Below are 15,846 nucleotides of genomic sequence, written 5' to 3'. Positions count from 1 at the left end.
GGCCTGGCTGCTCTTGCCTTACCACCTGTCTCCCTCCTCTCTCTCCCACTGCCAGCTGATCGGGTCAGGCAAGTCCGTCCTGTCCAGAGAGTCCCAGGCCCCCCTTCGACCTCTAACCAGATCTCTCCTCTTCTTTGGAGACCTCCCTTTCCAAGCCTGCCCAGACAGTTGTTCTGTGATTTGACAGGGGCCCCTCAGCCCCAAAGCCTCCCCTTCATCTATGACTTCCTGTTGTGTGGTGAGGTGACACCTCCAGGCTTGACCTTGGTGAAAATTTGTGCCCCTCTGTGGTCCTGCTCCTGCCCTGTTCTGTAAATATCTATAAATACACACACACACACACACACACGGCAGTGCCCCTGGAGCCGCAGTGTAAGACCAGCCTGGAAAATGCCTCTTCACCCCACTGGATGCTCTGCACAGCACAGCAGGCTGCCCACTGCTGGCAGGCCCAGCTGCCCTGTGCAGTGCCCACCCACAACACAGCAGACCCTGGGCCCTGTGATGAAACTGCCACACGTGGGCCAAGCAGTATGGCTCAATCTGCTTATTTCTTTCTTTTTTTTTCTTTTTTTTTTTTGACAGGCAGAGTGGACAGTGAGAGAGAGAGATAGAGAGAAAGGTCTTCCTTTTTGCCGTTGGTTCACCCTCCAATGGCCGCCACGGTTGGCGTGCTGCGGCCGGCGCACTGTGCTGATCCGATGGCAGGAGCCAGGTGCTTCTCCTGGTCTCCCATGGGGTGCAGGGCCCAAGCACTTGGGCCATCCTCCACTGCACTCCCTGGCCACAGCAGAGAGCTGGCCTGGAAGAGGGGCAACCGGGACAGGATCGGTGCCCCGACCGGGACTAGAACCCGGTGTGCCAGCGCCGCAAGGCGGAGGATTAGCCTATTGAGCCGCGGCGCCGGCCTCAATCTGCTTATTTCAATATAAAAATAACAGGAACCACATCACCAGGGTGCCACTGAAAGGGTTAAAAGCTTAAAAGTAAAGCCATAAAACTGAAACTGCAAAAATCCAAGTGTAGCTATGGTGATAAGGAACCAAATTATCTCTGTTTGAAATATGTGTCCCCACTTGCCTGTGATACTGTCCCCATCCGCCTTGTAAAACTGCTTTGTGTAACTGTCTTACGCGATAACGTTTGCAGGAGTCCGGAAAGAGCTACAATAAATTCCTGTAACTTAGTGATCTTTGTATGAACTCACCCCCTCCCATTTGTTTGTTGCACTGTATAAAAACCCTAGCCTTCTTTCACTCGGGGCTGCTCTGTTCCTGAGTGTTCAGACAGCCCCAGCATGCTGGAGAAAATAAACCCTTTGCTGATTGCAGGTAGACGTTCTGCGACCCTTACACCACAACCCTGTCTCCGCCTCTTTCCTGGGCCATAGACTGTCAATAAATATGTTTCCCAGCCCCAAATAATTATTAAGACCTCCTCCTCATTTGCGAGCTCCAGCCTCAGCTATGATACAGGGGGTGGCCCTACTCCCAGAATATACAAAATGTTACACAAGTACAATATGTACATGGGGGGAGTGGGGGAGGGAGGCCCACTGGCAGCAGGCTTACAGTTAGCCCCAACTGTCACAGGGCCTGACAGAATGTTGCTTACTGCCCTGCCCCAAAGTGCCTCCAAAGAAAAGTGAGTCTCCTGAATTCCTGCCTGCCTGCCTCAGCCCTGCCTGGCTGGTGTACCTCTTAGTAAGAGGACAGGCGCCCCTGCATTGACTGCCCCAGCCAACCATTTGAGAGCTGTTGACCGTGCCTCCCAGCTGGCCTGCCTGGGGGCACAGGCACGGAGTGAAGAGCTGGCCCATGCCTGGCCTACCGTGAGTGCCACCTGTGCTAAGAACCCAGCCTGCAGTTAGCCTCAGCTTGCCCAGGCCACCCTGTGATTCGGGGACTGGGAGCCTCCCTGAATAAGGAACTGCCCTCGCCCAGAGATGACCCTTGCCCGAGGAAGATCCTCACTCAAAGATGCCCTCTGCCTGGAGATGTCCTGGCCCGTAAGTGACCCTTGCCCAAAGATGACCCTTGCCATAGGATACCCTCATGTCACAGATTGCCCCGCCCAGAGATGACACTCACCCTATTGTGCCCTCCTCACCCATATACCCTTATCCATGATGCCCTTGGCCCAGAAGTGACCCTTGCCCGTGATGCCCCTGCCCCGGAAGTGACCCTTGCCCGGGTACCCCCACCCAGCAGTGACCCTCACCCAGATGCCCTCCTCACTCTGATTCCCTTGCCTGAAATTTACCTTGCCCGAAGATGCCCATGGCCCAGAGTGATCCTTACCCATGATGCCCCTGGCCCAGAAGTGACCCTTGCCCAGTGATGCCCCTGCCCAAAGATAACTCTCACCCAGATGCCTTCACCTCAAAATGACCTCATGTGAAAATGCCCCTACCTCAGAAGTGACCCTTGCCCAGCAATGCCCTGGCCCCAGAAGTGACCCTTGACTGGATGCCCCCACAAAGAAATGACCCTCACCTAGATGCCCTCCTCACCCAGATGCCCCCACCCAGAGATGGCCCTCACCCAAAGATTCCCTTGGCCTGGAAAGTGACCCTTGCCCAGTGATGACCCTCACCCAAAGATGCCTTTGGCCCAGAATGATCCTTTCCTAGATATCCTCACCCAAAGATGCCCCTGGCCTGGAAGTGACCCCAACCCAGAGATGACCCTCACTCAATGATGCCCCTGGCCCAGACTGACCCTTGCCCAGATGTCCCCGCCTAGCGATGACCATTGCCTTTTGTGCCCAGATGCCCTCGCCCACAGATTACCTTGGCCTGAAAGATGACCTCGGCCGGAAGATGACCCTTTCCTGAAGATGACCCCGGCCTGGAGATGACCTCACCCACAGATGCCTGTGGCTTGGAGATGACCCTCGCCTGATGCTGCCCTGCACTGGAGATGTCCCTGTCAGGTCATAGCTCTTGCCTGCTCATGTCTTGCCTGCTGATGCCCCCACGTGATGTTTCCGGCAAGATTATGCCCTTGGCAGGCCTACAGTTAGCCCCAAGAGGGGCGATGAAAACTGCCTGGCTGACTTGCCCAAGGAGATGAGCATCCCCTTGTCTTGGCTATTCTGGGGGCCACACAAATGCTGCCTATGTTGGTCATGGCCTCTGAGGATGGAGATGGAAATAAGGAGGCCCCAGGAGCCCCTGGGGTTCCTCCAGAGAGGCAGCCTAAAGAGGCCTTTCTCTCCCCATCAGGGGTTCTATCTAAGGAGGGCAGGGAACTGGGAAGGAATGACAGGGGATAGGGTGGCTAGCAGGGGTGGAGTGGCAAGGATTGGGTTGGGGCTCCCCGGGCTGACGGCATCTGGTGTTAGACGATCATGATCTTAACGTCATCATGCTCCTCAGCCCGGTAGAAGAAAGGGATGCAGGGGTTGGTGCTCATGCCTGGGCGCTCCTGGGGGTGCTGGATCTCCTGTAGCAGCTTCCTGACCTGCTGCACAGGGGGGTTCTGGGTGGAGGAACCCTCCCCAGCCCCTCCTCGCACAGGCTCCATGGTGTCAGCGAGGCTCACCTTGCCAAGATCTTTGAAAGAGAGAGGGCTCTGAGCAAGCTGCCAGCGTCTCTGCTCCTGCCTGCCCTCCCTGTCCCCAGGGCACTCTCCTCACCAGCCTGAGGGTCAGCAGCTTCCTGGAGGGCTGGGGACCCAGGAGTGGGATGGTCAGCGCGGTCTGTGGCGGCAGCCAGGACTCTGCCCTGCCACTCGCTGCGCTCACCCACAAGCTGCAGCACCAGTTCCTGCAGCTGCAGGAGTTTGATCTGGAAGGAGAAGTGCTCAGAACCCCTGCCCTCATCCTCACCTCCTGCCCCAAGAGGCAGCAGGGTCCAGGGCCCCTACCTTCATGTCCTCCTTGTCCTGGGCCAGTACTCCTCCTTCTCCCTGTGACAGTCCTTCAGCACTGCCCTCTGGTTTTGGTAGATGGTACTGTACTCTCCTGCAAAGAGATGGGACAGCGAGGTAGCGCTCAGAGGCAGGGCTCACCCGACCCCCAGTGCAGCTCCTCCCCCTGCAGGGCCCTCTGCTCCCGGCTCACCGATGGTGTCCATCTCTCCAGAGAGCTGGATGCAGCGATGTTCTAGCTCCTCTACTTGCTCTTGCAGCTCTGCTTTCTCCCCCGTCACCTGCAGAAAGCGGTGCTGGAGCCACAACGATGGGGTCAAGGCTTGGCAGTCACTTGCCCCACCCACCACCCTTCCTGGCCAATGGCAGGAGAGAATCCTTCACCTGCAGCTTCTCCATGGCCCCCTGGAGGGCCTGGTGGGTCTCCCCAGACACAGAGTCACCCCCAGTCCCAGCGGCTGATGTCTCCTCTGGCTCCCCCTGTGATGGCATGGCAAGGAGAGCCAGGTGCCGGCAGTGGAGCCTTCTGCTCCCTCAGCTGCCCGCAGAGCTGGGTCCGCTCTTCCTCAGCTCAGGCAAGAGCCAACGTTAAAAAATGTCACCTAAGGGCAAGAGGTGAATGAGTTTGTGTGTGCAGGTGCACCTGCTGTTCCTAGGTGGAATGGTATCTGGCCACTGGCTCCCAGGTTAGGTGTGAGGTCAAGAGAAATCAAAGTGGGGGGGGGGATCAAGATAGAAGGAGGGATCACAGAGGGAGGCAGGGAAAGGTGGGATGGAGAGGGCACAGGGCACAGCCTGGCTTACCACAGCCTCTAGGCTCTCCAGGTCTTCCAGGATGGGCACTTTGGCCTGGGGAATTTCCTCCTCTTCCTCCTCCCCATCTCCTCCTGAGGGACAGCCAGAGGGACCCCGATGATCCAGTGAGGGAGGGAGGAAAGCTCAGGGCCCCCCTTAGCGCCCACCCTCCCTGGGAGACTCAGGGCAGCCACTGCCCAGAGGAGAGGGCTCAGCCATCCTTAGAGTCTCTCTGAACTCAATGCTGTGCTGCCAAGACCCCCTCCTCCCTCCACAGGCTGTGTCCTCTCCCCGTGGGAGCCTTACTTACCCTCTCCAGGGAGGGCCAGGAGCTTCAGCTGAGCTTGCAGCTGCTGATTTTGCTGGCTGGCAGCTTCCAGGCACTCCTAAGGGGCCAGGAAGAGTGAGAAGGCACAAAGGTGGCAAGGTCCTCCCACTCAGAGGCCCCGCCCTATGCTTGCCAGCCCCTCACCTGGGTCTCCTGCAGCTCTTGGTGAGCCACCTGGACCACCACCTTGCCCTGCACCCCCTCATGCTGCAGCCAGTGCATGAGCTGTGTCTGCAGCAGAATCTGCTTATGCAGCCCTTCCTTCTCCGAGCTCAGCTGTTGGTAGGCAACCACATGCTGTTGGTAGGCGGACACGTACTGCTGCAGGTGGACCAGGTACTGGTTGCGCTGTTGCTGCAGACCCTGAGCCTCCTGGATCTTCAGCTACATCTGCAGGGAGACCCAAGGTTGGTGGGGGGAGCATGAGGGCAGGTGGTGGCTTGCTAACCGATTCCATTGGTTGCAGGGGGTGGCACAGCCCATGTCTCCTGACCCAGCCTCACACCTCATCCCCTTCTTTCCCATCACTTTAACTTGAGGCCACACACTACAGAGAAGGCATCATCTTTAGGGCCCACTCGTGTCTAATACTCTACATGCACAATCTCAGCTCATCCTCAACACCTGTATAAGGGAAAAATGCTAAGTTCCTTTGTCAGGAATCTGAGGCTTAGCAAAGGGTAGCCTTTGTGTAGTGACCAGTGGAGCTGGGTGACACGCCTCTCATAGGACAATGATGTCCAGACCCTGGAGAAGCCCGGGGCTACCAGCTCTAAGATTCGCAGGACAGTCGACATGGAGGTCACCTGTCACTCCAGACTGGAGTGGCCTCCCTCCTGGACCTAGTACTGCCCTCCCCAGTGACCTGTGCTCATGGCCCAGTCCTTCACAGTCAGGCTGAGCATTACCATTTCCTTCAGCTCTCCCAGCTTCTCCTGCAGCTGCCGAGATCCCTGGCCAGATCATTCTTGATGTGCTGCTCTGCCTGCAGCGAGAGGGTGAGCTGCATGTTGTCATTGCTCTGCACAGAGAGAAGCAATCCGTTGCCACCCAAAGCGGCTGCATCCGGATCCCAGCACCAGGTGCCCACCTCCCACAGTGCCGGGAGGGCTGGAAACTCAGCTCCTCCCTTCTGACATACATTTGAGCAGGGTCCTGGCTCACAGGGCACCTGCCTAGGTCTACACCGTCCCATTTGACAGGGAGGGAAGTGAAGGCCCAGAGGGAAGTGTTTGTACCAGAGGCCTTGCCCAGGGTGGCCAAACACACCAGTCTCACGAAGCCATCCTGCAGCTCGGCCAGCTGCTCCTTGAGCTCCCCGTTCTGCAGGAGCGCATGGCTGATGGTCACGCGGTCGCTCTGCATGCGTTCCAGGATCTGCTTGTGCTCCTCGGCCTGGTTGCCCCACAGCTCTGCCTCCCGCTCCAGCTGCAGCAGCCGCTGTTCCTGCCGCTGGTTCAGGCGACTCAGGCCTGCGTTGTCCTGCACCTGGGCCTGCAGCTGTCCCGCCAGGCTCTCCAGCTCCTTCTGCAGCTGCTCAGCCTCCACCTGCAACTGCTGTTCCGCCTCCGACGGCCCCGCGGGGGGCGCTGAGGACTCCGGGGTGGGAGGCTCAGCTGAGAAAGGAAGCAGCCATCAGGGGCCCCAGCCTCTGGGTTTTCAAAAAGCTCCTGTCTTGGTCCTTAGCTCCTCAGGAAAACTCCTTGCCCCCAACCCAGTGCTGGCTTCTTGGCTAACAATTTTTCATATTCAGATGGTCATTACTCTTCCAAGCCACATTCAGAGTGCTTGACTGTACACGGCGGACAGTGGGTATGCCACCCCTATTTACAGATGAGGTCACCGAAGCTCAGAGATGACAAGACTCGCCATCCCCTGGCACAGACCTGCTTCCCTCTGCCACAACACCCCTCGCCGGGGCACCCGACACCCATCCTGCTCCCAGGCCACCTCTGGCCCTGCTTACCCATCTGGCTCTTGAGCTCGGCCAAGGTGGTCTCCAGCTCCCGCACCTGACTCAGGCTGTACTCCTTCTCCTCCCTCAGCATGCAGAGCTGCCCAGAGCACAGGGAAAAGAGCAGTGAGCAGGTGCCATGGCCTCACTCTGCACCAACACTGCCCCCAAAACCCAAACACGCAGCCACCTCTGGCTGCAGGCTACAGCAGGTGCACTTGTTGTGCCCATTTACAGACACCCGGAAAGATCAAGTGAGCTGTCCACGGGGGCCTGCCTCACCTTGGCAGACATCTGCTGCATCTTCTGCTACATGGCACGCTCTTCCTCCAGGCCCTCTATATTCTGGTCCCTGTCCATCTGCAGTCGTCTCTGCGTCTCCAGCAGCTTCAAGAATGGATGCAGAAGTTTGGAGGAAGCATTGCGGATCCTCACCTGCTCCTGGCCACCTAGGGCTCTAGTCCTCCTCCCACAGCTCCCCTCCTCCAGCCAAGCCTCACCTGTTGCACGTGTTTCTCTAGCTGGGCCCGCTCCTCAATGGCCTGCTGAAGCTGCTGCTTACCATCAGAGACACCACTCACTAGAGAACTGAATGGGGAGCACAAGGTGAGAACTGGAGAGCCCCCACAGCCAATGCAGGACTCAGGGTCACAGAGGAGGTAAAGTGTTGGCTGGGGCTCCTGGAGGAAGCAAACAGGCTCCCAGGTTAGCCATACCAATGGCATGGATAAAACAATGGTTTGGGGGGGTGTGTGGTACAGTGTGTAGGTGGCTACTAGGCATGCCCACATGCCAAGTGGAGTGCCTAGCTCCAGTCATGGTTACTGCACTTCTCACCCAGCTTTCTGTACTGTGCAACTTAGGAAGCAGCAGGTGACAGCCTCCTGGGTTCCTGACACCCACACAGGAGGTCTGGATTGAGTTTCAAGCAACTGGCTTCCGCCTGACCCAGCCCTGGCTGTTGCAGGAATTTGGGAGATGAACTAGTGGAGGAAGGTCTCTCTCCATCTCTGTCTGTCTTCCTTTGCCTTTCCAATGGAAACTGAGATGCTTAAATACAAATTTTTGAAAAGCTGTATCACTGAGATTCTGATTTTATAGGTCTAGGCAGGGGCTCTCTGTGCAGAATTCTAGCAATTTTGGGAGGATTCTAGGGCAGGACCAGAATAAGGATTCAGAATTTCCAGCTCTTGGCTGGGGACCTCCCTGACAGTCCCTGGGGATGGTGGCCCCGGGGGCTAGGGCTGGGGCTCTGTGGGCTGCAGCCTCTTACTTGTTGCAGCAGCAGCTCAGACATTTCCAGCTTCTTCTGCAGCTCCTCCATGCCCAACTGCAGGGTCTTCTTGGTCACGAGGACTCGAAGCCTCTCTTGGAGCTCAGAGTTCTGCTGCTTCAGGTCCTCATTGTTTTTGCTATGATGAGAGGTGGAGAAGAATGAGCAAACAGAGAGGACCACTTTGGTGACCAACCCACCTTCTTGTTGCACCTGCCAAGAACCTTGGCGTTGGAGGGGTCCCCAGCAATCAGGTCACTCCCACGGCAGGCCAGAGAGAGGACCTGAGCTGCCTGAGGCCATAGCATGAGCTGGTGGCACAGCTGGTACCAGAGTTTGGCTCTGCACATGTCTCAGCCTGTACAGCCACTTCTTCCTCAGGCTCACCTGCACCCCTACCCTCATCACCTGTACTAAGGTCCCCCAGACTCCTCCCCCCACCTTCCCCTTCTTACTTGTTCTTGTATAACTCCAGTTTGAGAGCATCTCGCTCTTTGGTCAACTCCTTGTTGTGCTGCAAACACAGAAAAGCCATGTCAGGACTTGGCAGGACCAAGATGGAGCTGGTGCGCTGCTCACAGTGGCTACAGGAACCATGCCACAGCCACACTTGCTCACCCTCACTCTCTGTCAAGGCACTGCCAAGCCCAGGGTCCCGTTGGCTTTTCCTAAGAGCTTCTTAAGGGCAGAAGAGGAAGGGAAGGAGCTCTGGCTAGCGGAGGCTCAGAGACAGTGGGCAGCACTACTGTTGCCATTGCCGTTACCAGCGTCACTGTGTAAACCTTTCCCCGTGCTCCACCTGGCACCAGGCTAACAGCCCCATTTTATTCTCACAGCTACCCTAGGAGGTAGTGACTACGCCCTCCTCTTTGCCGAGTGACACAAAACAGAACACAACGCAGTGCTTGTCTGAGATCTGAACATCCTGGTCTAATTCTCTGGGCCCATTTCTGCCCCTAGGGATGAGGGCGCAGACATGGAGGGAAACCGAGTTTGTGTTTGAATCTTCTGTTCACTTGTTGAAGGGACAGTGCAGCATTCACACAGTCCACAATTCAGCAAGAACAGAGGTCAAATGACTCCCAGCCACCGTGTTCCTCTCCCTGGGGTTTATGGCCCCTTTCCCATCCGACACAGCACCCTCCATGGATGCTAACTGGCATGCTCTTCTGCGCCTTCCCAGCCCAAGCACCCCATCCCTTCTCCCAGCACTTGGTCTCCAGTGCTCACTGCACACCCACCCCCACTCACCACCGCATGTGAATTGGGATTCTCCTTAGGGGACAGTAAGGTGAGCCTCCAGAAATGGAATGTGAGAAAAGGTGGGCCTTCTGCTAGGTTTGGATTTACAGGGGTGCACGCATCCTTTGACTTTTCAGCACGTGCTACATAGGGGTTGGGGCTGCTCTTAACAGCAGGGATACAGGAATGAAAAGCACAGGTAAGATCCCTTCTCTCCCTGAGGTTTAAATCCCAGGGAGCCTGGAAATCTTGGATTCTTAGAGCTAAAAAAGAGACCTTTGACAACCGCCATTTCCACCTCCTTGGGAAACTCAAGCCCAGGGCGGATAGGCACTTGTCCAAACCCAAAGCTCAAGTCAGGGCCTGAGTCAGGGTGGGAACACGAGGCTCATGGCCAGCGCTGCCCTGAGAGGCCACAATCTCAGGGCCAGTGTAGCCAGGATGCAAGCAAGGGTGTCTGGAGAAGAGAGGAGGTAGAGAGGGCAACGACAGGACACGAGCCATGCTGTATGCTCCATGCTCTGGGGTCCCTCCAGCTGAGACCTGGCCCACACAGCACCTCACTCTCCGTCACACCAGGGGCCCCTAGCCCCTTTCTTCAGAGCCCCATGGGGAAATGGAAGCCCAGGGGGGACAGCATGGAATCAGGGGACCCCACTGGGCTCTTACCAATTCCTCTATGGTGTTACTGAGTTGTTTGTTTGTTAGATAGCTGGAGTCCAGGGCTACTGCCAGCTCTTGGTACTGGCTCTGAGGCACATGTAGAGAGCAGGAGTTGTAGGAGGGTTAGGAGAGAGGTAGAGAGAGCAGTCATTAGGGCTGGGGTCATGGACTGTCTCAGCTGGAGACAGCCCCCATTGCGGGAGGAGAGGGGCGGCTGGCTCTCTCCATTGAGGTAGGACGGTTGACTAGAAGATACAAGAGCTCCCATGGAGATGCTATGCCCTCCACCACCAAGCCCCTACCCTCAGACTGCTTCTCCTCCCCCACCACCTGGCAAACTCTTCTGCCCAGCTTGGCCTCTTCCTCCCATAACCCTCTATGCCAACTTCTCATGGGTCTCATCACCATTCCCCTCCCTTCCCAAATGCTGCTCTTCCTATGCTGCCTGAGCCAAAAAAAAAAAAAAAAAAAAAAAAAAGTCAGAGTTATGGCCACGTCCTCCATTTGCATGACTTCCAAGAAGAAGCTGTCACCCAGCATGCCCAACATTGCCCAGCAGGTCAGTCTGTCCCAGGATCTCCCCACTCTCAGCAATCCCAGCCTCCATTTCTGTCCTTTTCTCTCTCTCCTCCCTTCCTGAGTCCCAGTTTCTGGGGTACCTCGGACACAAGACTATTGAGCTGCTGAGCAAGTTGACACAGGCTCTCTGTGGAGGACAAAGTCCTAGGGATAGACACACAGAGGACTGGGATACAGGGGCTTGATGTAAAAGAGGTCCTCAGGCCGTGGCCTGCCCTCACCCCCATGGCTTAGGGACTGCTGCCCACACAGGAAGACACCCACTTGGTCTCATCTATGAGAACAGGGCCATGGTCAGCATCATGGTTCTGAGGGAGAAGAAAGAGACAGTGATCACCTGATTTCCAGTAAGAACCACCCAGGGGTGGCAGGAGCCCAGCTCCTTCCAGCAACCTGCCACTGCCACAAGCTCAAGAGCAAGTCCAGTGTTGGCCTCCCCCAGCCCAGTGCCAGGAAGGGTGCCTGGCACTGGGACCCAAGCTGCCGGAAGAAAGGAGAAGAGAATGCACAGCAGGCGCAGTCCTCTGGGAAGGAAGATGGTGCAAGCATACAGGGGTAACAGGCACAAGGACAGAGGCACAAACCTGAGTTGGTGCCATGCTAGTTAGACTAGCGCCAGGGGATGCTACATGACCAGGTAACACGGCGGCATCAGCAGAGGGTGGTGCAGGAACAGTGCGGTCTTTGGGCACCTGTCAGGGAACAATACCAGTGGTGTGGTTTAGCAGCTAAAGCCACTGCCTGCAGTGCCAGCATCCCATATGGGCACCAGTTCAAGTCTCGGCTGCTCCTCTTCCGATCCAGCTCTCTGCTATGGCCTGGGAAGGGAGCAGATGGTGGCCCAGGTCCTTGGGCCCCTGCACCCACGTGGGAGACCTGGAGGAAGCTCCAGGCTCCTGGCTTCAGATCAGCCTAGCTCTGACTGGCACAGCCATTTGGAGATTGGACCAGTGGATGAAACATCTCTCTCTTCTTCTCTGTCTCTCTGTCTCTGTCTCTCTGTCTCTGCTTCTCTGTAACTCTGCTTTTCAAATAAATAAATAAGTAAATAAAAATTGAATCTATGTATTGTGATTATTGTGAAAAACCAAGTTCTCAACTTTAAGTCTTAAGGTGAGAGCTTAGTCAGGATGCCAGATGAGAAGCCTACACCTCACTTCAGAGTGCCTGAGTCTGATGCCTCGCTCCAGTTCCTGACTCCACCTTCCTGCTCATGCAAACCCAGGGAGACACGGTGATGGCTCCTATAAGCCATATACACAGCTGTCAGGACTTCTCTGTGCTTGTGCCCTGCCCAGACTATGCCACTTGGTGTCTCCTCTGAGGCGATAGAGTCACAAATGGGTGGGAGCAGCTGTGATGATTGACCAGCCACCTGTCCCTTACCCCAGGCCCATCTCTGGATCAGCCCTGCCATACTGGCTTGGCTGAAGGCCCCGGGACAGTTAGACAGGAAGTGCTAACATCATCTTCAGGTTATGGCCTACCTAGCCCTGTGTGCCTTTGCCCTGCCCCTCCCCCACCCCAGGCTCCCTGCATCCCTGAAAGGTGTTCTATGACCTCACGATGCCACCTATGACCTCATTGCTCCCTCTGCCTCCCCCACTCACCACATGGATGAATGTTACCCACCTTTAATCTTCACACTGGCCTCAAACACCACCTCCTCCAGCCATGAGTCCATTTGTAACCCACGTTCCCTGCCTACCCATGCAGCTGGCCTATTGCCACCTTCCCCTGCCCCTCTCAGAGGACTCTGTCACCCCCACAGTGTCTCCTGTCTTGTTCTACTTCCACCACTGTGCAGCCAATGCCTTTGCCATACACGGGTCCAGTGAACACGGTTGAGCATCCCATCTGATTTGTCAAAGAGACGAGGGGCAGGCAGAGTGTCCTAGCACTGGTCTGTCTGGGTAGCCTCACATCCTTGCCGGTTAGTTCCTCTGAAAAGCTAACCTTGCTATTATAAAGCCAATTCATTTTCTCTTAATTCTACCTTCTCACTCTCAAACCAAAATGGAATTAATTTAAAAAATCACTAACTTCCATCTGATCTAGTTGCCCAGAGGGCAAGACTTAACTGAGTTTGTATTTTTTTCAAATCTCTCCTAGTCTAACCGCACTGGGCATTCAAAAGCCCAAAACCCCACAGACCTGCTCTAAAAGTTATTCTCAAATTACCAAATCTTTGAAGTGTGACTTACCCTCTCCAAGATGATAAAAGACACTAGGGGAGGGAAAATTCAATTAACCAAGCAGGGGAGGAAGCAGACATAAGCAGGCCAAGGGTTAATGGCAGCAACATAAAACAAGCCAGAGGCAGAGGCTCCCCCAAATGAGACAAGCCTCAGGGACATGCACACCTGGGAGGCAGCAAGCCAGAGAGGGGGCCTCGGCACTGCCTCCCCTTCCACTTGTCCTATGGGGCAGTGCTACCCCATCAGAATGGTTAAGGTCAGACACCAGCACCTTCCATATGTCCTGCATCTAGAGGCGGCAAAAAGGGAAAAACAAGGGCGGGGAAGACACAGAGACGTGGCTTAGAGAGAGGCGAGGACATCGGGGAAGGAAGAGGTGCAGTCAGGAAATGGAGGCTGAGGCAGAGCAGAGAGCCACACCATGGTCCCCCAGGCCATCCTCTCAGACTGGCCATTGCTGCCTTGCCAGACAGAGGGAAAAGTCCCCAGGCCCCAGAGTCACATGAAGCACAGTCACTGACCAGCATGGCTCTCAGACCCTCCCCTAGACATGACCCCCACTCTCCATGTTAAAACCAGACTTCTGCATGAGAGTTCACTTGAACAAGGGAGGCTACAGCTCAACAATTAGAAGACACTGTTCAAATCCAATAATATCTGACAGCCTGAAACTGAAGCCCAGGGGAGGCTGTGACTTTTCTGAGGTCACCCAGACCAAGGCCAAATCCCACTGCCTGGGGCTTCCTAAGGGGACAGCCCGATGGCCGGGGCTGCTCTCTCTGGCCTGGCTTTTCCTGAGGCCAGGGATGAGGAAGTAGCAAATACCAGCGACTATGAATGGTTTCAAGACCCTGTATCCTGGATTAACATGAGAAGAGCAAAAACTCTCAAACTTTGTAAGTAAAACATCAGCCCTATCTATTTTACAGATGTGGAAAGAGAGGCCCAGAAAGCTTAAACAATTTGCCTTACATCATATCCCTAGCAGAAGGAAAGGGAGGATTCAAACCCAGAATTCTTGACCAGTTTCTAACACTCCCTTCCACCATCTTCCATTGTCCTCTGGATCCCCAACCCCCCATCCCCTATTGCTCCTTAGTCTCCTAATCCCCAGGAACCTGGCCAGCCAAGACTCACATCCCAGTTGAGTGACAACCCTCAGAAGTGGTTGTCTCAGGGCTACTGCCATTTTTAAGGTTTTTTTTCTTTTTTCCTCCTGCAGGACCACCAGGCCTGTTCTTCTGCTGATACTCTCTTAACTGTGGAAAGGAAAAGCAGTTAAGACTCTGGATGCCCTAAGCCCCTGTGGTCACATCCTACTTACAGTGTTCACAAAACACTCTCATGTCCACCATCTGACTTTATGCCAACAACAACCCTTCAAGGGGCTGGAACGATCAGTTAATGTCTGAAGAACTGACAACATGGCTTCAATAAATAGGAATGATGGAATTTAAAACCAGTTTCCAACTCTCATTTCTGGGGTTCTGCCAAGAATCTGCAGCTGCCATGGGCAAAACCAGAGGTAGAGGTAGAAGATTAAACATTACGTAGTCAGGAATTGTACTTTGTGTGGTTTGGAAACAAGACATTGGGTCCTTTCTTCCATATCAGAACCTCACAGAACTTCGAGGGTCTTCCCAAGGAACCCTGGAAACCGAGGAGAAAGAATAGAACCCAGGCATTATTCCAGCAAAAGGCCCATTATGACCTCATGACAGGTTCCGACCCAAGCCCCAGGGCGGCCTCACCAAGCTGCTCCCTTGCTCCTCTGTGGCAATGCCCTCACCCAGCTTCAAAAACTCCCCTGGGGAGGGTTCAGGCTATGAAGTTTAGTCTCCCAAGGTCTGTTCCACAGACTGTCACACAGCTGTCACTCCAGAGAGCCTGACTGTGGGGCACTCTGCTCCCAGGGTCAGGGAAATTGAATGTGAGCCTGAGAACTCACCTACCCCCCCAAATAAGTCTCTTGAGAGTAGAAACCTGGGGGAAAACCAAACCAGTTTTCCCGCGGTCACCTAGAAACACTGCCCACACTTCCAGCTCCCCGGGGAACAGGACACATCTCACACTGTCAGTGTGCGAGCTGAGGAAGAGGGTCCCCAAGTCCCCAGTCCCCTTGCAGGAGGAAGCAGAAAGGGGTGAGGCCTCTTAGGGGACAGGGCCGGGAGATCAAAGCCCGAGCTGGAGATAATGACAGTCCCCAGGGGATTTGGCCTAACTGCATCCCACTCTGCCCTACCCATGCCCCGAGTCGTCGCTCTGTGCGGGGGGGGGGGGGGGTGTGCAGGGCCCCAAGTCCTTGGAGACTGAGCCCACGGACCCCAAGGAGGTCCGGCGTCAGGAGGCCGGAGGCGAGGTCTGAGGCTGGGCCGAGCAGCCCCGGGAGCCAATGGCCCAAAGTCACCCAGGGGCAACAAGCGAGGGCAGGGCTGGGTGCTGAGGGGGCGGGGCTGGCTGAGAGGACCTGGGTGGAGGAAGCCAAGGGGCGCCGAGGGGCTCGACCCAAGTGACTGAGGAGCCACACAGACCCCGGCCACGGACCGGCCGTCAGAGGGGCAGTGGGCTGGGCCGGGGGGCGCGACCTCGACGTTTTACCTTTCTCTTGGCTGCAGCCAGTTTGCTCTGTCGGGTTTCCTCCGACATCGCAGGGTGGGGCGGGGGGGGGGGGGCACATCACCACGATCCCGGTAACCAATGCGAATTGCTCCCGGCAGCTACCGCGCAGATGTGTTACTGAGCCAGGAGATGCAGGTTCAGGGCAGAACTAGGCGGGGCTGGGTGGGCGTGGTCGCCACACTTCAAGCCCATTGGTCAGTGAGAAAGACGAAACAAAGAGGGGCGTGGTCAGGTCACTGCTTGTTGGGGGCGTCGAAATGGGAGCTGCGCGTGCAGCTCTGTCACCGCCCACTCGGGGGGCGGGGCGATTTCCCTTGGGTGCG

The 15,846-nt window shown here is 55.9% G+C and overlaps 1 pseudogene; it reads right to left on the bottom strand.

Moving 5' to 3' along the window:
• Positions 1-3,341: 3,341 nt before the first annotated feature.
• LOC133756378 (golgin subfamily A member 2-like) lies at positions 3,342-15,565 on the bottom strand (annotated as a pseudogene).
• Between the last annotated feature and the right edge of the window lie 281 nt (positions 15,566-15,846).

The sequence above is a fragment of the Lepus europaeus genome, chromosome 3, assembly GCF_033115175.1.
Source record: "Lepus europaeus isolate LE1 chromosome 3, mLepTim1.pri, whole genome shotgun sequence".
Classification (NCBI taxonomy): Eukaryota; Metazoa; Chordata; class Mammalia; order Lagomorpha; family Leporidae; genus Lepus; species Lepus europaeus.
Note: the sequence above shows the minus strand (reverse complement) of the source record. Positions and strands in the feature narration are given on the sequence as shown.